This window comes from Oncorhynchus masou, unplaced genomic scaffold, assembly GCF_036934945.1.
Source record: "Oncorhynchus masou masou isolate Uvic2021 unplaced genomic scaffold, UVic_Omas_1.1 unplaced_scaffold_1468, whole genome shotgun sequence".
NCBI classification, from domain to species: Eukaryota; Metazoa; Chordata; class Actinopteri; order Salmoniformes; family Salmonidae; genus Oncorhynchus; species Oncorhynchus masou.
This window is the reverse complement of record NW_027016905.1, coordinates 1-8,397: the sequence shown is the minus strand read 5'-3', so window position 1 is coordinate 8,397 and position 8,397 is coordinate 1. Positions and strand designations below refer to the sequence as shown.

The 8,397-nt window shown below is 45.9% G+C and overlaps 1 long non-coding RNA gene across 1 annotated transcript; it reads right to left on the bottom strand.

The window, feature by feature from the left end:
- Positions 1-3,502: 3,502 nt before the first annotated feature.
- LOC135539328 (uncharacterized) lies at positions 3,503-7,686 on the bottom strand. The gene is made up of 3 exons (XR_010455606.1): positions 7,645-7,686; positions 3,968-4,088; positions 3,503-3,563 (listed from the first exon to the last, which is right to left on the bottom strand). It is a non-coding gene; the product is annotated as an uncharacterized LOC135539328 (long non-coding RNA).
- Between the last annotated feature and the right edge of the window lie 711 nt (positions 7,687-8,397).

Here is an 8,397-nt window from a genome sequence, read left to right as displayed (position 1 = left end):
ACTAGTAAACAGTTGATACACTAGTATACAGTTGATACACTAGTATACAGTTGATACACTAGTATACAGTTGATACACTAGTATACAATTTGATACACTAGTATACAATAGATACACTAGTATACAGTTGATACACTAGTATACAATAGATACACTAGTATACAGTTGATACACTAGTATACAGTTGATATACTAGTATACAGTTGATACAGTTGATACACTAGTATACAGTGGATACACTAGTATACAGTTTGATACACTAGTATACAGTTTGATACACTAGTATACAATTTGATACACTAGTATACAATAGATACACTAGTATACAATTTGATACACTAGTATACAGTTGATACACTAGTATACAATTTGATACACTAGTATACAGTTGATACACTAGCATACAGTTGATACACTAGCATACAGTTTGATACACTAGTATACAGTTTGATACACTAGTATACAATTTGATACACTAGTATACAATTTGATACACTAGTATACAGTTGATATACTAGTATACAATAGATACACTAGTATACAATTTGATACACTAGAATACAGTTGATACACTAGCATACAGTTGATACACTAGCATACAGTTGATACACTAGCATACAGTTGATACACTAGCATACAGTTGATACACTAGCATACAGTTGATATACTAGTATACAGTTGATACAGTAGATACACTAGTATACAGTTTGATACACTAGTATACAGTTTGATACACTAGTATACAGTTGATACACTAGTATACAATCTATACAATTTGATACACTAGTATACAGTTGATACACTAGCATACAGTTGATACACTAGCATACAGTTTGATACACTAGTATACAGTTTGATACACTAGTATACAATTTGATACACTAGTATACAATTTGATACACTAGTATACAGTTGATATACTAGTATACAATAGATACACTAGTATACAATTTGATACACTAGAATACAGTTGATACACTAGCATCTTGATACACTAGCATACAGTTGATACACTAGCATACAGTTGATACACTAGCATACAGTTGATACACTAGCATATCACTAGTATACAGTTGATACACTAGCATACAGTTGATACACTAGTATACAGTTGATACACTAGCATACAGTTGATACACTAGCATACAGCACAGTACTCTCCGCTGAAAAGCACAGGCGGACCTCAGCGAGAAAAACAAAAACCTTAAGATAACCAGCTAAGCCCACTGGGAGGAGTCATGTGAAACGCTTATATAGGAATAGGGCTGGCTGCTCAGAGTTGAATCACAGTAGTCCCTCCGTTGTATTCAGACCCTGCATTAGCAGACCAGTTGAAAGGCACAGTGTACCTCAGTGGCAAGTGAGTCCTCTCCTGTGAGACAGGTTAGATTGTAGTAAAGTGGTGGATTGGATTAGCACAGTGTGATGGGAGGGAGGAGTACACTGGTCCTCAGTGGCCAGTCTCTATCGTGTGAGAGGGAGGGAGGAGTACACTGGTCCTCAGTGGCCAGTCTCTATCGTGTGGGAGGGAGGGAGGAGTAGTGGTCCTCAGTGGCCAGTCTCTATCGTGTGAGAGGGAGGGAGGAATACACTGGTCCTCAGTGGCCAGTCTCTATCGTGTGAGAGGGAGGGAGGGGTACACTGGTCCTCAGTGGCCAGTCTCTATCGTGTGAGAGGGAGGGAGGAGTACACTGGTCCTCAGTGGCCAGTCTCTATCGTGTGAGAGGGAGGGAGGAGTACACTGGTCCTCAGTGGCCAGTCTCTATCGTGTGAGAGGGAGGGAGGAGTACACTGGTCCTCAGTGGCCAGTCTCTATCGTGTGAGAGGGAGGGAGGAGTACACTGGTCCTCAGTGGCCAGTCTCTATCGTGTGGGAGGGAGGAGGAGTACACTGGTCCTCAGTGGCCAGTCTCTATCGTGTGGGAGGGAGGGAGGGGTAAAGTGGTCCTCAGTGGCCAGTCTCTATCGTGTGAGAGGGAGGGAGGGGTATAGTGGTCCTCAGCGGCCGGTCTCTATCGTATGGGAGGGAGGGAGGGGTATAGTGGTCCTCAGTGGCCAGTCTCTATCGTGTGAGAGGGAGGGAGGAGTACACTGGTCCTCAGTGGCCAGTCTCTATCGTGTGAGAGGGAGGGGTAAACTGGTCCTCACCGTGGCCAGTCTCTATCGTGTGGGAGGGAGGGAGGGGTATAGTGGTCCTCAGTGGCCAGTCTCTATCGTGTGGGAGGGAGGGAGGGGTATAGTGGTCCTCAGTGGCCAGTCTCTATCGTGTGGGAGGGAGGGAGGGGTATAGTGGTCCTTAGTGGCCAGTCTCTATCGTGTGAGAGGGAGGGGTATAGTGGTCCTCAGTGGCCAGTCTCTATCGTGTGAGAGGGAGGGGTATAGTGGTCCTCAGCGGCCAGTCTCTATCGTGTGGGAGGGAGGGGTATAGTGGTCCTCAGCGGCCAGTCTCTATCGTGTGGGAGGGAGGGGTATAGTGGTCCTCAGTGGCAAGTCTCTATCATGTGGGAGGAGGGGTATAGTGGTCATTAGTGGCCAGTCTCTATCGTGTGGGAGGGAGTGAGGAGTATTGTGGTCCTCAGTGGCCAGTCTCTATCGTGTGGGAGGGAGGGGTATAGTGGTCCTTAGTGGCCAGTCTCTATCGTGTGAGAGGGAGGGGTAAACTGGTCCTCAGCGGCCAGTCTCTATCATGTGGGAGGGAGGGAGGGGTATAGTGGTCCTCAGTGGCCAGTCTCTATCGTGTGGGAGGGAGGGAGGGGTATAGTGGTCCTCAGTGGCCAGTCTCTATCGTGTGGGAGGGAGGGAGGGGTATAGTGGTCCTTAGTGGCCAGTCTCTATCGTGTGAGAGGGAGGGGTAAAGTGGTCCTCAGTGGCCAGTCTCTATCGTGTGGGAGGGAGGGGTAAACTGGTCCTCAGTGGCCAGTCTCTATCGTGTGGGAGGGAGGGGTAAACTGGTCCTCAGTGGCCAGTCTCTATCGTGTGGGAGGAAGGGAGGGAGGGAGGGGTAAACTGGTCCTCAGTGGCCAGTCTCTATCGTGTGAGATGGGAGGGAGGGGTAAACTGGTCCTCAGTGGCCAGTCTCTATCGTGTGGGAGGGAGGGAGGGGTAAAGTGGTCCTCGGTGGCCAGTCTCTATCGTGTGGGAGGGAGGGAGGGAGGGAGGGAGGGGTAAACTGGTCCTCAGTGGCCAGTCTCTATCGTGTGAGATGGAGGGAGGGAGGGAGGGAGGGAGGGAGGGAGGGAGGGAGGGAGGAGGAGGGAGGGAGGGAGGGAGGGAGGGAGGGGGGGAGGGAGGGAGGGAGGGAGGGAGGGAGGGAGGGAGGGGAGGGAGGGAGGGAGGGAGGGAGGGAGGGAGGGAGGGAGGGAGGGAGGGAGGGAGGGAGGGAGGGAGGGAGGGAGGGAGGGAGGGAGGAGATAAGGAGCCAAGCGGGCAGTCGTATCCCAGGATCACAGTGGTCCATCAGGCCGTTTTTCCAGGTTGTACTCCCTGGTCCTCTGGACCTTCCATCCAGCCAGTCCCAGCAAGAAGATCCCCATCACCTTGAAGCCCACCTGCAGACCCAGGTATCTGCAGAGATACATCAATCATTCACTGAATCAACCAACAAATCAAATCAGTCAACCAATCCAGTCAACCAATACAGTCAACCAATCATTATCACTTGTATGAACGAGGCATACAATTAATCAATAGAGTCAATCAATAGAGTCAATCAATAGAGTCAACCAATAGAGTCAATCAATAGAGTCAACCAATACAGTCAACCAATCATTATCACTTGTATGAACGAGGCATACAATTAATCAATAGAGTCAATCAATAGAGTCAATCAATAGAGTCAATCAATAGAGTCAATCAATACAGTCAATCAATACAGTCAACCAATACAGTCAACCAATACAGTCAACCAATCATTATTACTTGTATAAACGAGGCCGTAACCCATAGTAGTACGAGACCTTTTCCCTCACCTGTTCCTCAGGGTGTTATTGTCATAGTAACCACAGCCCAGCCGGTTGCCACAGGCATGTTTCCACCAGATACAGGAGCTGTCGATGGTCATGCCGAACAGGGCTGGGGCTGGTAACCAGGCTAGAATAGGGGAGGATCACACAATACATAACATTATATACAGGAGCTGTCGATGGTCATGCCGAACAGGGCTGGGGCTGGTAACCAGGCTAGAATAGGGGAGGATCACACAATACATAACATTATATACAGGAGCTGTCGATGGTCATGCCGAACAGGGCTGGGGCTGGTAACCAGGCTAGAATAGTGGAGGATCACACAATACATAACATTATATACAGGAGCTGTCGATGGTCATGCCGAACAGGGCTGGGGCTGGTAACCAGGCTAGAATAGAGGAGGATCACACAATACATAACATTATATACAGGAGCTGTCGATGGTCATGCCGAACAGGGCTGGGGCTGGTAACCAGGCTAGAATAGAGGAGGATCACACAATACATAACATTATATACAGGAGCTGTCGATGGTCATGCCGAACAGGGCTGGTAACCAGGCTAGAATAGAGGAGGATCACACAATACATAACATTATATACAGGAGCTGTCGATGTTCATGCTGAACAGGGCTGGTAACCAGGCTAGAATAGAGGAGGATCACACAATACATAACATTATATACAGGAGCTGTCGATGGCCATGCTGAACAGGGCTGGTAACCAGGCTAGAATAGAGGAGGATCACACAATACATAACATTATATACAGGAGCTGAGGATGGCCATGCTGAACAGGGCTGGTAACCAGGCTAGAATAGAGGAGGATCACACAATACATAACAGCTCCTGTATATAATGTTGATGTTCATGCTGAACAGGGCTGGGTCTGGTAACCAGGCTAGAATAGAGGAAGATCACACAATACATAACATTATATACAGGAGCTGTCGATGACAATGCCGAACAGGGCTGGGGCTGGTAACCAGGCTAGAATAGGGGAGGATCACACAATACATAACATTATATACAGGAGCTGTCGATGGCCATGCTGAACAGGGCTGGTAACCAGGCTAGAATAGAGGAGGATCACACAATACATAACATTATATACAGGAGCTGTCGATGTTCATGCTGAACAGGGCTGGTAACCAGGCTAGAATAGAGGAGGATCACACAATACATAACATTATATACAGGAGCTGTCGATGGCCATGCTGAACAGGGCTGGTAACCAGGCTAGAATAGAGGAGGATCACACAATACATAACATTATATACAGGAGCTGAGGATGGCCATGCTGAACAGGGCTGGTAACCAGGCTAGAATAGAGGAGGATCACACAATACATGACAGCTCATGTATATAATGTTGATGTTCATGCTGAACAGGGCTGGGTCTGGTAACCAGGCTAGAATAGAGGAAGATCACACAATACATGACAGCTCCTGTATATAATGTTGATGTTCATGCTAAACAGGGCTGGTAACCAGGCTAGAATAGAGGAGGATCACACAATACATAATATTATATACAAGAGCTGTGGATGGTCATGCTGAACAGGGCTGGTAACCAGGCTAGAATAGAGGAGGATCACACAATACATAATATTATATACAAGAGCTGTGGATGGTCATGCTGAACAGGGCTGGTAACCAGGCTAGAATAGAGGAGGATCACACAATACATAACATTATATACAGGAGCTGTCGATGGCCATGCTGAACAGGGCTGGTAACCAGGCTAGAATAGAGGAGGATCACACAATACATAACATTATATACAGGAGCTGAGGATGGCCATGCTGAACAGGGCTGGTAACCAGGCTAGAATAGAGGAGGATCACACAATACATGACAGCTCCTGTATATAATGTTGATGTTCATGCTGAACAGGGCTGGGTCTGGTAACCAGGCTAGAATAGAGGAAGATCACACAATACATAACATTATATACAGGAGCTGTCGATGACAATGCCGAACAGGGCTGGGGCTGGTAACCAGGCTAGAATAGGGGAGGATCACACAATACATAACATTATATACAGGAGCTGTCGATGGCCATGCTGAACAGGGCTGGTAACCAGGCTAGAATAGAGGAGGATCACACAATACATAACATTATATACAGGAGCTGTCGATGTTCATGCTGAACAGGGCTGGTAACCAGGCTAGAATAGAGGAGGATCACACAATACATAACATTATATACAGGAGCTGTCGATGGCCATGCTGAACAGGGCTGGTAACCAGGCTAGAATAGAGGAGGATCACACAATACATAACATTATATACAGGAGCTGTCGATGGCCATGCTGAACAGGGCTGGTAACCAGGCTAGAATAGAGGAGGATCACACAATACATAACATTATATACAGGAGCTGAGGATGGCCATGCTGAACAGGGCTGGTAACCAGGCTAGAATAGAGGAGGATCACACAATACATGACAGCTCCTGTATATAATGTTGATGTTCATGCTGAACAGGGCTGGGTCTGGTAACCAGGCTAGAATAGAGGAAGATCACACAATACATAACATTATATACAGGAGCTGTCGATGACAATGCCGAACAGGGCTGGGGCTGGTAACCAGGCTAGAATAGGGGAGGATCACACAATACATAACATTATATACAGGAGCTGTCGATGGCCATGCTGAACAGGGCTGGTAACCAGGCTAGAATAGAGGAGGATCACACAATACATAACATTATATACAGGAGCTGTCGATGTTCATGCTGAACAGGGCTGGTAACCAGGCTAGAATAGAGGAGGATCACACAATACATAACATTATATACAGGAGCTGTCGATGGCCATGCTGAACAGGGCTGGTAACCAGGCTAGAATAGAGGAGGATCACACAATACATAACATTATATACAGGAGCTGAGGATGGCCATGCTGAACAGGGCTGGTAACCAGGCTAGAATAGAGGAGGATCACACAATACATGACAGCTCATGTATATAATGTTGATGTTCATGCTGAACAGGGCTGGGTCTGGTAACCAGGCTAGAATAGAGGAAGATCACACAATACATGACAGCTCCTGTATATAATGTTGATGTTCATGCTAAACAGGGCTGGTAACCAGGCTAGAATAGAGGAGGATCACACAATACATAATATTATATACAAGAGCTGTGGATGGTCATGCTGAACAGGGCTGGTAACCAGGCTAGAATAGAGGAGGATCACACAATACATAATATTATATACAAGAGCTGTGGATGGTCATGCTGAACAGGGCTGGTAACCAGGCTAGAATAGAGGAGGATCACACAATACATAACATTATATACAGGAGCTGAGGATGGCCATGCTGAACAGGGCTGGTAACCAGGCTAGAATAGAGGAGGATCACACAATACATGACATTATATACAGGAGCTGAGGATGGCTATGCTGAACAGGGCTGGTAACCAGGCTGTTATAATAACACTTGTCAACATTGACCTTGTTTGTAGAGAAAGGGGAGGATCAGATATCAATCACAACTCTTATTCAAAACACTTTGCAGCAGCAGCAGGAAGATATGGGGATCTCGGTTCAAAGCAGCTGTCGTCCACTAGAGGGCACTCTAACACTACATTGATGTATATGATTATATTCTATTGTGTGTTGTTTCAACAACATCCGTCTCTATGAAGTATACATGTTAAGAGGAAACTTACCAAGCACTCTCATGAGCAGAAACTGGACTCCGATGGCAAAAGATTTCTCTTCATGGGGAACAGTTCTGAAACAATTCAAGCGAAGACGACACGAAAAGTTGGTTTACAACGTTGTACAGAATAGTCCTGTTCAATATCTTGCTTTAATTACATTAAACTATAATATATACAATGCATTTGGAAAGTATTTAGACTGCTTGACTTTTTCCACATTGTGTTACGTTACAGCCTTATTTTAAAATGGATTACACTGTCTTTTCTTCTCATCAATCTACACACAATACCCCATAATGACATCACAATACCCCATAATGACATCACATTACCCCATAATGACATCACATTACCCCATAATGACATCGCAATACCCCATAATGACATCGCAATACCCCATAATGACATCACATTACCCCATGACATCACATTACCCCATAATGACATCACAATACCCCATAATGACATCACATTACCCCATAATGACATCACATTACCCCATAATGACATCACATTACCCCATAATGACATCACATTACCCCATAATGACATCGCAATACCCCATAATGACATTGCAATACCCCATAATGACATCGCAATACCCCATAATGACATCGCAATACCCCATAATGACATCACATTACCCCATAATGACATCACATTACCCCATAATGACATCACAATACCCCATAATGACATCACAATACCCCATAATGACATCACATTACCCCATAATGACATCACATTACCCCATAATGA